The 14,068-nt window shown below is 43.2% G+C and overlaps 1 non-coding gene and 1 pseudogene across 1 annotated transcript; both read right to left on the bottom strand.

Moving 5' to 3' along the window:
* Window positions 1-2,636: 2,636 nt before the first annotated feature.
* On the bottom strand, window positions 2,637-2,808 carry LOC119118905 (annotated as a pseudogene).
* Window positions 2,809-13,986: 11,178 nt separating this feature from the next.
* On the bottom strand, window positions 13,987-14,068 carry trnas-gcu. The gene has a single exon. It is a non-coding gene; the product is annotated as a tRNA-Ser (tRNA).

The raw sequence follows: 14,068 nt of genomic DNA, 5'->3' as shown, positions 1-14,068 counted from the left end.
TTCAGATGCAGTTTTGCGCTAAAGCCACCCACAAACCTTCCCCTGGAATCCTTCCATTAAAATGAGTCGCCCAAGGAAAAGCAAGGTGGACACAGTGCCGAGCGTTTAAAAGAGAGTGGCCAATTTGGCTCGACGTACGCGACGTGACGTTCAGCCACATGAACGTCAACATCAAACCGTCACAGATCGAGGTAAACTGACCAACACCTCGGATCTCGCCTAAGAATTGCCACAACAAATTTTACTCCAGACTATGACGCACTAGCAAACTTTAACAAAAAAGACAGCGGTGTCTACAAGCCTACTGGAACCTACAAAAGGATTATAAGAAAGGAACACAAGAACTTTAAGAGACTGCTCATATGCGTCAGAGAGATTCTGCTCTGACAACTGAGCTGAACTTTTATCTGTTAAGATTGTGCATGGCACAACAGAAAGTTAATGTTCCATGGCTTTTTTTTCTATGAGGAACCCAGAGAGAGTTATTTAGTTATTATTAATTTCCAGTTTTTTCTGTGAAGAACTCAGAGAGGGTTATTTAGTTATTATTTATTTCATTAATAGTGTTATTATTGTTTCCTGACTTTTTTTCTGTAAAGAACCTGGAAAGGGTTATTAAATAACCGTTATTTGGTTATATGTGCTTTCTGGAAAACAATAAATTTTTTAAGCTCCCCTACGATCGTCACACTTTTTCTGTTACAAACTGACACCGGCCCCCCATCAGAGAAGGGAAAGGTTATGTGGCCCTCACAGGAAAAAGTTTGGGGACCCCTGCTGTAGAGCAATTTAACAAGAATGTAACAACAAATAGAGCAATATCAATTATACATTTTAATAGTATGAGCTTGAAAGCAAACATCTCTAAGATCAAACAATGTTTAAAAGATATGAATAATCCGTTTACTGTAATTGCAATATCTGAAACCTGGTTAAAGGAAGATCAGTCTGAAAAGATTGACATAGAGGGGTATGAGAGTTATACATTAAATAGGAAGGTAAAAAGATGTGGAGGAGTTGCTCTATTCATAGATAAAAACTATAAGTGTAAGATAGTAAGACGTATGTCTCAAGCAATAGATAATATCATGGAATGTATTACAGTTGAAATAGAAATGGAATCATCTAAAAACATTCTGGTAAGCTGTGTATATAGATGTCCAGGTTCATGTATTGAGACATTTAGTGAACTATTATCAGGAATGTATGAAAGAAAAATCAATACGAAAATGGTGTACGTCTGTGGCGATTATAATATAGATCTATTGAACCCACTTCAGCTGACTCCAGTAACAGAATTTATTAACTTAATGTACAGTATGAGTCTATACCCTGCAATAACCCGTCCGACTAGAATTACATCTCACAGTGCCACAATAATTGATAATATATTTACAAATGTAATTGAAAAGAAAGTAAAAACTGGACTGATAATAAATGATTCAAGCGACCACCTGCCAGTGTTTGCAGTGATCCAGGACCGTACAAAGAAAAAAAAGGATGCTATAACTTTTAAAATGTGTAGAATGAACTCTGGTAATTCATTTAACTCATTCAAAAATGATCTTTTACAACAAGACTGGAAAAAGGTATATGTGGGTGATGTAAATGAAGCCTACAACACATTCATGGCCATTATATCCAAACTTTATGAAAAAAACTGTCCTCTTGTAAAGAAAGCAGTTAAACCAAATTCAGTGGAAAAACCATGGCTGACAAAGGGAATCTTAAGTGCTTGCAAGAAGAAAAACCTATTATGCAAAGATTTCTTAAAGATAAGAACAAAGGAAGCTGAATTCAAATATAAGATCTACAAAAACAAATTGATTAAAATAATGAGAAACAGTAAAAGGGACTACTATAGCAAGATACTGGAGGAAAACAAGAGTAATACAATAATAACATGGAAAGTGTTAAATGAGATTATTAAAAACAGAACTGGAAAGCCAGGATATCATTGGATCTGCGCAGTCTGATAGTTCCACCACCAGCTCAGTGGCCTAGTGGTAGAGTGTCCGCCCTGAGACTGGAAGGTTGTGGGTTCAAACCCCGGCCGGGTCATACCAAAGACTATAAAAATGGGACCCATTGCCTCCCTGCTTGGCACTCAGCATTAAGGGTTGGAATTGGGGGGTTAGATCACCAACTGATTCCCGAGCGCGGCACCGCTGCTGCTCACTGCTCCCCTCTCCCCCAGGGGATGGATTAAAATCACATGGGGATGGGTTAAATGCAGAGGACAAATTTCACGACACCCAGGTGTGTGTGTGACGATCATTGGGACTTTAACTTTAACTTAACTTTAACTATTTTTTGCTCTAATTTAAAGTTCCTCAAAAACTTCTTGATGAAGGAATAAGAAGGTGGCAGGTTAAAAGACAGGAATTCTTTGGTCGGTGGTTATTAGCTTTAGTTTCCGGAGGTATGAGCGTATCCAGAATCGTGTCATTGCTTGGCTTTTCGGTGCATTTGGTGTAACGAGCGCGCTTCGCAGGTGCAGGGCAACATATCTGCTTCCGAGGAAGAGCTTTAAGTCCGGCACTCCTTTTCCTCACTTTTTTTTGTTTTTCTTCATGGTGTCCCTCTTCAGTCTCTCCAACTTGGATTTCCAGATGAAGTAAAAAATGTCTCGTTCCAACTCTAAAATCACCTTCCTTGTGGGGATGAAAACAGAACTGATTAGTAAAAGCAAGGGTAAAATCACCACTTTTATGGTTAAAATCCTCTCTTCCATGGTCAGCTCTCTTAATCCCCCAAACCCAAGAACAGATACTACACTTGATCTTAGCCAAAAGGCCGAGAAGCGATGGAGTATACGAGTGACGGACTCAATTACAGGCTTCCCTGTCTACCACCCTGTCTTCTCACCAACGGTTTGTTAGAATAGGCCTCTTTGGCACATGTGATTAACTAGGTAGCTTGAGCTATGCCGTTATATCGCTGTAACCCTTCTCTTGCTTTATTAGCTTTCTCTACTCTATGACACCCTTTGCACATACATATGTAGAAGTCGCTCTCAGTTAAGACTACAAGGTCACACATTATCACACAGGCTAGGCAGAGTCGCCTCCTTGCAGGAAGGCAGCCCAGAGTAGTATAAGAGCAGGAACCTTGGCGCTGGGAGAGGGACCGTCTTCCGCATCTCGCAGAAAGGGCTCCACAGCTGTGTATCGATTATTTGGCATACATTAAATAGTTAAACTGTGAAGGCTGCCTCTTGGTAATTACTGTTAGCATATCGAGCATTAAGGATAAAGAACTGGGAACAAACCTAACAGGTTACAGTACGGAACAGAGTGCTGCTCTTCTGGGCACTAATAAATCGGCAAAGTTGTCTGCCGATTTATTTGTTCACTCTTCTTCACTCGCAGTAATGCATGTAGTTCACAAGGAATATATGTGTCCCCTTTCAGCAGTCTCTATCCAACTACACAGTGTAGGTACCTATTAAAAGGGTAGTCCCGATGAACTTTCCAGGGTCATCATATGTACAACAGCTGCGCCGAAAAGAGTTGGGCCAGAAGAGCGAAACTGACTCAGGACTTGAACCCACGCCTTAGGAAAGACTGGAGTCAAGTGCCTTAGACCGCTCAGCCACACTACCTACCGACTGCAGTTTCATGATTGAATTTTGTTGACAATCTATTAAAACGTGAAAATGGATAAGTTGGTTTCTCCACCAGCATCCAGGTTAGCGCTGCCCGACTGAGCTTTGTTCATAATGTAATGAACAATATGAGTGACAATCAGAATCCAGTTGCGAGTTGGAACCGAATACTTGTTTGCCGATTAGAGGACTTGAATTTCTAGCACTGAGCAGCAGAGTGGCGCAGCGGGAGCGTGCTGGGCCCATACCCCAGAGGTTGATGGATCGAAACCATCCTCTGCTATTTGGAGGTTGTCTGCTTTGGACCTTCTTTCAAGTCATGCTTTTGAGAAGAAATGTCGTGCGCATAATACGTTGGTTGTGCTGCATGACCACCCATCCTCAATGCATACAGTTTATGAGGCATATATGTGCCTTCTTTCACCATTCTCAGTCCAAATACACAGTGTAGTTACCTATTGAATGGGTACTCCAGGTTAGAATAAAAGGCAAAGATTGATATTTCGCAAAAACCTTTGAAGGGTCTTGATACTTCACGGCTGCACTGACAGGATTTGGGCAAAAAGACCAGACCTGAATTGATGCAGAAGTGGCTGTGGTGGGATTTGAACCCACAAGTCAGGAGTGACTGGAGCTTAAATAAACGACCGCTTAGACCGCTCGGCCACACTACCTAATTCCTGGGGTACTGTATGGAGTTTTCTTGACAATTACTATATTAAAATTTAGAAGGATACATAGCTGGTTTCTCCATCAGCAACCAGGTTAGTGCTGTCCGACACCCGCCTTGTTTATAATGTAACAAAGAAGAAACAACTCGCAGAAGGCCTGGCAATCATCGACAAGAGCCAGCTACCCGGAAAGCAAAAATTGTGGTGCTACAACTTCACATTGTACCAAAGGGCCATGTGGCCACTGAAGATGACCAACATCAACAGCGAACGGGCTGGACAGACTAACCCATCTCCTACATTCGGAAATGACTAGGTCTACCGAAAGGTTTCTCTGACACAGGCTTGTTCGGGGCAACCGTGCTGCAACTGCCGATCCAGTCCATACCTTGGCTATAAGAAGGAGAAGGTCAGGTTCGTTCTTGAGCTAAAAGGATCCTTGGATCCTACTGTGAGAAATGCACTTGTGGCGCTATTGGCAGGCTTCAACATCAGGAAATAATTGGCAAGGTGAAAGAAGGGAGAGCGGGGATTGGCTGGGGATTGGCTGGGGAAAGCCTCCACGATTCTGGTCCAAGGCCACAAAGAGGGGGACCCCTGTGCAGCGCACCTAACGGCAGCCTACAGCACCTACTGGCAGGCTGCACTGACAGAGGCACGCTACAGATGGCGCCACGATCCAGTCCTGACGAAGCTGGCCAAAGTTCTCTAGACCAGCAGAAAAGAGGCCAAAAACCAGTCTGCAGCCATACAGCTCCCTGTCAGGTTTGTGAGGGCAAGGGAGAACAGTCGAGACACCAGCCGACGAGGCAGTTTTCCGACAGCTGAAGTTCATTCGAATCAGGGAGAGCACGGACGCAGTTCCGCACTCTCACAAGTTACGCGGTCGAGATTAAATTGAATTCCTTTATTGTCACGTTAACGCAGTGTTAACTGTGAAAATTTGTTCATACTAGGCATTCCATATCAATGAGGACAGGAAAAGGGTTCTCCCTCACCAGTACGCTGGCACTGCGTGCCCGGAGCCAAGAACGCCTTAAAATGAAGATGGATTTTTCATTCTTTTTGAGATTGGACCAAATCTACTAAAATGAATCTCTACAGTCTTCGAATTGGATTTTGTCAAATTTTAAGCTGATAGATAGGCTAGGAGAGAGGACTTCGGGCCAGCAGAAAAGTGATCCAGTGATCTCAGTTCAAGTCTCGGTTGGACCTCAAATCTTGGTCATATACAGTCGTATGCAAAAGTTTGGGCCCCCCTCATCATTTTCAAGATTTTCATTTATAAATCATTGGCTGTTCGCATCAGCAATTTCAGTTAAATATATCATATAGCAAACAGACACAGTGATATTTGAGAAGTGAAATTAAGTTTATAGGATTTGCAGATTTGTCAAGAAGAATGGTGAAATATACCTTCAACCAGAAACCAGACTCTCATTGGAAGCTATAGGAAGTGTCTAGAGCAGTGGTTCTTAACATTGTTGGAGGTACCGAATCCCACCAGTTTCTTATGCGCAATAACCAAACCCCTCTTTCGTGAATTCAAGACATAGATGTTTTTTACTGGCGCACAACATGAGCCGTGCACGAACACCACCTTGTTCAAAGAATAAAACCAACACAATGCATGAATTCACGACAAATGGCATACCAGCAAATCAGTGTGACTTCTGCTGTTGCCTTTGCGAGACCTGTTCTGATATGCGTTATCACGAATTTATAAATCACGTGTGTTCGGACCTCCGCAGTGGAGACTCTGCTGAACCCCTGAGACCGACTCACCGAACCCCTAGAGTTTGACCGAACCCAGGTTAAGAACCACTGGTTTAGAGGTTGTTATTTCTTCAAAAGGAGGATCTACTAAATATTGATGTCATTTTCTGTTGGGGTTTCCAAATGTATGCACCTGCCTACTTTGTTTAAGTAATGATTGCACACTGTCTGCAAATCCTATAAACTTCATTTCACTTCTCAAGTATCACTGTGTTGATCACTGCCGTCATTCCCCATGCATGGATTCGGGCCGTCTGATTGGTTCCTTTGCCAACCCCCAAACACACACAGGATACCATTGATTTAATGGTACCGCATATAGGCCATGATCGTGTACTGGTTTAATTCTGTTGTGTTGATTCAAATCCGAGTTATGGCATAATCAAAGTACCTCGTTGAATTTGTCTGCTGGTCACTGTTGCTAAACAGCCTTCCTTTGGACAATGACAGTTTTCCACACAAGTTTACAGTCGATACAGTCTTGTAGGGCGAGTGGCGCAATGGATGACAATTTCTGCCTTATTTTCTATGTTGGTAAATCTAATACTAAGAATGTTTAAAGAGTTCCACTATTCTATGGCACACACTAAGAATAAAATACATTTTAATTCCAACAAAAGGAGGAGGAAGACTGTCAGGGTTTTCCAAACTATCTTGATCGTATGATTATGTTGGAATGTATGTAACCAGTAATAAATAACCTAGCTAGATTAGTTTTATGCTTATGTTGGTGTGTAACCAGTAATAAATAACCTAGCTTGTCCCATCCTACACAATGTCGTAAAACATCCCCTGCTATGCTTTGACTAGAGGTCAAGGGTTTTCTCTTCCCTATCCAGTCCACTGTCACCCCCACCCTGTTTCTCTTAATAAAAATGCTCATGCAGGAGGCGAGAGTCAGACGTCATTCGATCATCGCTGTATGCAGCAGCGACGAATGGACTCTCCGCCTGCAGGTGCCCAAAAGACTTAATTGTCTCCCATGTGGTTCTTGCAAAATAAGTTAGAGTGAGCACCACTCTAACATTTTGGTGCCGAAACCCGGGACCTCTCATACCCGCCATCTGGCTGACGGAGGACGACACGCTGTACACCGTCGACGGGCCAGCGTCCATTTAGCCGGACCTGGTAAAGAAAGACCTGGGAAGGAAATTCTTCGCTGGGCCAGCATCTTAGGTCTGCCTTCGTCTGACAGAGGTGGATTGACGGGACCCGGCAGTGCAACGAACCAGGGGACAAGTAAGTTAAAGCCCTAAAGTTGTGTGATTGTGTTGTTGTGAAACGCGTAAAAAGTTAAAAAGGTGCACGAGATACGGCTTTGGTTTGTCCGAGCTATGAGATACGGCTTTGGTTTGTCCGAGCTTTGAGATACGGCTTTGGTTTGTCCGGGCTATGAGATACGGCTTTGGTTTTTCCAAGCCAAGAAACAGCTGGGATTCAAGTCCCAGTGAAGGAACGGGCTAAGAAAAACAGAGTTGTCTTTTTCCTAATTGAAGAAGGGCGTAGATCCCTTTTTTTTTTTTTCCGTTTTTCCAAGCTGTTTGGAAGGGTTTTACACCCATCCTGGATAGGCCTAAAAATAAAAAGCGCTGGAGTTGTGTGGTTGAGAGTGTGTCTGGTAGGATAAATTGACTAGAAAGAGAATTTGTTGAAAGTTCAATTTAAACCTGCATTGATGATCCTCAGAGAAAGAGTATATATTTTTGAAACAAAATTGTATAAACCTAAAAATACCAAGTTAAGATGGGAAATAAAAACGATAAATCCCTAGCTCTTGACGGAGATGAGAAGTACATGGTGAGTAAATTTGTTAATTGTATGCAATACATGCCGAAGTGGAAGAAAAAGTATGGAGTAGAAGGGAAGTTGAAAGTTGAAGTGTGGAAGATAGTGGTTGATGTTTTGGAGGAGAGTGTGAATAGGAAGTCAAAGGGACTGAAAAAGAAAAGAAAAGAGAGAGAATTATTGTGCTAGAATGTGGTTGAATGCTTCACAAGAGAGAAGAGACAAATCCAAAGACAAAAGATAGAAAGATGAAAAGTGATGAGGCTGCGACTAGTTTGTCAGGCCGGAAGACAATGAGGCCACAGTGCGCAGGCGCACTGTCCCAGGTGCACCTCAAGCAGAGGAGCAAGAGGGGCATTCCGCTCGTGCGCAAAACTTGTATCCAAGCTTAACAGACCTGCACCCTCCCCCTATAACAGCAAAAAAGGTCAGGGTCAATTATTAGAAGGCCTGTACAAACAAGAAGTTTGACCACTGCTGCTAGATTTTCCCAAAATTTAGACAATGTTGATGTGTGCCCAATGATACAGGTGCCAAACCCTATTGTAGGGGAAGGCCAACCTCCACATACATATGTTTTTCGGCCATGGACTTTGGAAGAGGCAAGGAAGCAGTTGAAGGGGTTACCCCTGTTGCTGAAGACCCAGAAAAATGGGCAGAAAGACATGGCTGGAATCATACATTCCTATAGACTAAATGGGCATGAGCAGGAGAAGCTGCAATGTCTTCCTTGGGAAAAGACTGGGCAAAGGTTAAGGAAATTATACAGGTAGAAATAATCAAGGGCCTTTTCCCTATCCCGTTGAGGGAAATCAATTGGGAGGGGAGTATGCAGCACAATGAATGATCTTGTGCAAAGAGTGCGAACTATATTTCAAAGACGAGCGAATTATGGTCATTGGCAGGAATAAACAGAAGCCTGGGGAAGATACTGAGGATTTTCGCTTGAGATTTGAAAAAGAATTCAGGGTGCATAGTGGCATCCCTTCAATGATGCAGCTGAGAGTGCTTATCAGCAACAGCTTAAAAATGCGCTCCTTACAAATTTCCGCCCTGAAATAGGCAACTGGGTGAGGAAACATTTGGTGAAGTAGATATTGCAAGTGGGACAACAACTATGCAATGGGCCAGACATGCTGAAAAAGTGATCAAAAAAGGCAAAAGTTCTGATGTATTTCATCTAGACGTTGATGACCTAGATGAAGTTACAACAGTCTTCTTCCAAGGGTCCCAGCGGGGCGAGGAGTTAGAGGCAACAAGGTCGAAGGCCACCATACAATTCAAAACCCCCACCAGATTCTGACAACTGTTGGAACTGTGGGAAACGAGGACACCTTGCAAGAATGTGTCGTTTTGCAAAACAAAACCAATCAAGGGGAGGAGGAAGGGGCAGAGGGAAAGCCAAATTCTCAGCATGACTAGATTCCTCCCCTATGACCTCTTGTGCTCCTACAGAGGAAGAAATAGTAGATGTCCATACAGCATGGGACATTCTGAGTGCATTAAAAGAAAAACCATATGTTACCTTAAACATTGGAGGAAGTGAAGTAGAGTTTTTGTGTGATACCGGAGCTTGTAAAACCATAATAAAAACTAAAGTCCCTAATCTAAAGGCCTCCCAAAATACAATTTGGGTTAAATCTGCTGATGGGCAGGTACACAAGGAGAGTATCTCCAATCCAGTTGTAGTGAGAGATGATGAAAGAGGAGTCATAGCTTCAGTCTCGATTGTTCTATCCCCAAAATGTCCCATAAACCTGCTGGGACGAGATCTGATGACTCGGTTTGGAATTGCAATAATTCCAGTAAAGGATGGCATGCGAGCATGTAGAGTGAGAGATGTAGACTCATATGCTGCACAAGCAGGTGAACAGATTTGCTGCTCCTATGACATCACTCCTGAACGGAATCCCAAGCTACCAAGCAGATTGCTGAGTAAAGCTCGAAAACAATTGTCCCGACCTGAATCAGAAATGACTTGTAATCAGTTACATGTCACCATGAATATTCTCACTGATCCACATGATGACTATATTGAAAGTTTTCTCAGTGACACAGAAGTAACTTTAACAATCACTGCTCTGTACACAGACCGCAGGTCATTTGCAGCTGCTGCTGTGCTCCTGCCCGCTCCTCAGAAAGACAAATACAAGTTGTCGGCTGTACCACACATTTCATTGTTCAAACCTCACAGTACAACATGGGCAGATGTGGGTTGCCGAATTAAACTTGCTGGATCTGTCACTGATTATGAGGACAAAGGTGATGGGTGGAGCTACAGTACCAGTTGTGACATGTGGAAGCAAACAGTGTGTGAAGTAGCTGTTGGAAGGGCATGCGCTTGTGCGCTTCCCTGACTAGTTGACATTTGTTTGAATGAAAAGGAGGAGGGGGAATTGGCTGGGCTTCCTGAAGAACTGTGGACAAAGGGGCCATCTGATGTAGGACTTTTAACGTCCATTCCACCAGTACAGATCAAACCAAGATCAGAGTGGCGTCCAAGAGTTAAGCAATATCCTTTAAAACACGAGGCAATAAATGGGATTGCCCCTGTTATAAATGATCTTTTGACAGGAGGAATCATTAGGAAGTGCTCGGATTCTCCTTGCAACACTCCTATTTTTCCAGTCCAAAAGGCCAATAAAATTGATTGGCGAATGATACAAGATTTACGAGCAGTGAATGATGCAGTGCAGACAAGAGCACCTAATGTGCCTGACCCACACACACTTCTAAACACTTTGAAACCTAACCAGATGTTTTTCACAGTAATTGATCTTAGCAATGCATTTTTCTCAGTGCCAATTCACCCAGACTCACAGTTTTGGTTTGCGTTTACCTTTAAAGGACAAAGCTATACGTACACCAGATTGCCACAGGGATTTGCTGATAGTCCAACTATTTTCATTCAAGCCATCATGGCCTGTTTGGCTGATTTTCAGATGTCAAACGAAAGCCAACTTCTAGTTTATGTAGATGATCTCCTGGTAGCCTCTGAAACTGAAGCTGCTTGCAAGGAAGACTCCTTAGCATTGTTACACTTTCTCTGCAAAACAGGGAATAAAGTGAGCAAGAACAAGCTACAATGGGTCAGACAGGAAGTGAACTATTTAGGTCACACTTTGTCAGCTTCTGGAAGACAGATACAGAGAACCAGAAAGCAGATCATTGCAGATGCACCGAAACCTGAAACAAAAAAACAAATGATGTCATTTTTGGGGCTCTGCAATTACTGCAGAGCATGCATCCCACATTATGCGGAAAAGACACAACCGCTGCTGAATATTGTGCATGGAGTCCCCATGGCAATGACAGAAAAAATAATGTGGACACCAGTAGCAAATTATGCTTTTGTAGTGCTGAAACAGGCTCTGATGGAAACTACAACTCTTATCTTGCCAGACTACAATAAGACCTTTGTGCAAACAGCAGACTGCAGGAATGGTTTTATGACCTCAGTGTTGCTGCAGAGTCATGGCAGCAAACTAAGACCAATTGCATTTTATTCCAAAAAATTGGATCCAGTGGCTCAATCTTTGCCAGACTGTGTCCAAGCAGTATGCGCGGCAGCGCTTGCAGTGAGACAAGCTGCAGATGTGGTGCTCTTTCACAAAATGGAGCTGCTAGTTCCACATGCTGTAGATGTGTTGCTACTGCAAAGTAAAATGACCTTTTTGTCGCCAGCCAGACACCTGTCTTACACTGCTACACTTCTGTCACAACCACACATTGTGATAAAGAGGTGCACAGTCCTTGACCCAGCAACGTTGATCCCGTTGCCAGGGGATGGTACCCCACATAACTGTTTGGATGCCACAGAACATCTACAGCTGCCCAGAGAAGATTTACGTGACACGCCACTTGAGAAAGGGGAAAAGTGGTTTGTGGATGGATCATGTTCAAAGGATCCTAAAGGAAACAATCAAAGTGGTTATGCAATCGTGAAATTGCCAAACCAGATTGTTGAAGCAGAGAAGCTTCCATACAACAGGTCAGCGCAGGCTGCTGAGCTAATTGCGCTAACAAGAGCTTGTCAATTAGCGGAAGATAAGGAAGTCACTGTATACACAGACAGTCGGTATGCGTTTTCTACTCTGTTCTATTTTGCGAAACAATGGGAGCGCAGAGGGATGACAACATCAACCGGTAAGCCGGTTACCCATGCCTCCTTGTTAAAAGACTTGTTGCAGGCCATTCATTTACCTGCTAAACTAGCTGTGTGTAAATGTCTTGTTGTCTACTGAATGTTTTGTATCAATGTGTCATGACGTTAATAAGCTCTGCCTTATGTGTAATGGAAAAGTTACCAAGCTGTGTGTGCCGTGTCTGTGCTCTGATGGAGCAACTATGTTTTCATAAATTAATATGTAATTAATATGAAATATTTAGACATTGCTGTTGCTCCCTTTTCAGTATGAATACTGCTGGGGCCTGAATTTCCCCACCCCCGGGGATCTATAAAATTTCAATCAATCAATCAATCAATCAATCAATCAATCAATCAATCAATCAATCAATCAATCAATCAATCAATCAATCATCTGACTTAGCTCCCACAATAGCTCCTACAAGATGTCTCCCGGGTCTCTTAGCTGGCTCGTATCTTTGTTTGTTAGCCTTGGAAACTCCTCTATCTTGTTTAGCAGTGTGTCCTCAATTGCTTCTGAGGAACGGTGACACTCTTCAACCCGTTCCCAAATCATCTTTACGCCTCCAGTGGGTACTCCATGAACCCTTTTCACCTGTTCTGCAGATCTTGGACCTAGCCACCTTGTTAGTAGGTCTAACTCCTCTCTTTCTGATAAATTTAAGTCTTTAGTCGTGCCAATAAATGATGCTTTCTATGCCCAATAGTTTTGCGGTTTGTCGTCAAATTGCAGTAAACCAGCGCTGACGAGGTACCGTATTTTCACGATTAAAACGCGCACCGTAATAAAAGGCGCAGTCTCCGTTATGTGTGCCATGACTGTGTTTAACACACATAGGGCGCACCGCGTCATAGGGCGCGGGTTTTATATATACAATCCACGCCCACACTTGCCCCTTTAACGTTCTCATGGCGCTCTTAACTACGTCCGCCTTACAACAACATATACACACACACACACACACGCACACATACACACCCACACACACACACGCACACACACACACACACACACACACACACACGCACACACAGGGCAGTGACTCTCCAATACACATAGATACCAAATGGTCAGGTGACGCTTTCCCGCCTTTTCCGGACAGTATAGAACCTTCTGATCTGGAGATGGGGGGTGTTGTTACATCTGCTGAAGTGCCATGCGTACTGACCGCCATTAAACAACCCAAGATCTTGCCAATAAAGAACCAACCGTTACCCCACATCTTAGTTTTCCTGACCAAACAACGGACATCATCGACAACACACAACAGTCGTTGATGGAATCAAACCCGCACTTTCTTAACTGTGAAGCGGACATTCTAACCAGTGTATCACCGAGCTGCCAAAGAGTATAAATATTACTATATTGAGTCAAATACAAACCAGATTACAGATACAGTGGAGCCTCGGTTTTCGACCACAATCCGTTCCAGAAGGTTGTTGACGTGAATCGTTCAAATTGCGAATCATATTTTCCCATTACAAACAATGGAAAGAAATTAATCCGTTCCAAGCAAAAAAAACCCCCGCCTTTTTAAAGTATTTTTTCACTTGCGCATTTTTGTCCGATCGCGCAACTGCAGTGCTTCGCCGATGCTGGTCGCATTATTGTGACAGAGCGGTCGCTAAAATTTAGAAAATATTTTTAAAGTCCTGATGTACTTTCCAAAATTTAAGTGGACCTCAGTGCGCAGAGAGCTTAATTTGGTCCGATCGCGCAACCGCAGCGCGCCGGGCGCTCACTGTTGCATTGCTTTAGGAGCGTCTTTGTGTTTTAGGATGGCTTTACTGCTCCCACTTGCTTCCTTTGGAGGCATGATTAGAGTTGTTGCAATCCTCAGAGTAACGAGAATGTAATAACGAACGGAGTCAGTTGGCTCGCGAGGTTCGACAATCGAATTTCGTTCGACATCCGAAGCAAAAAATTCTCGAATTTTTTGTTCAAATAATGATTTGTTTGAGAACCGGGCTCCACTGTACAACAATTTAACATTAACTTTCGACGAGGATGGGATTTGAACCCATGCGTGCAGAGCACAATGGACTAGCAATCGATCGCCTTAACCTCTCGGCCACCTCGTC

Source organism: Syngnathus acus, unplaced genomic scaffold, assembly GCF_901709675.1.
Source record: "Syngnathus acus unplaced genomic scaffold, fSynAcu1.2, whole genome shotgun sequence".
Lineage (NCBI taxonomy): Eukaryota > Metazoa > Chordata > Actinopteri > Syngnathiformes > Syngnathidae > Syngnathus > Syngnathus acus.
This window is presented reverse-complemented; position numbering and strand designations above follow the sequence as displayed.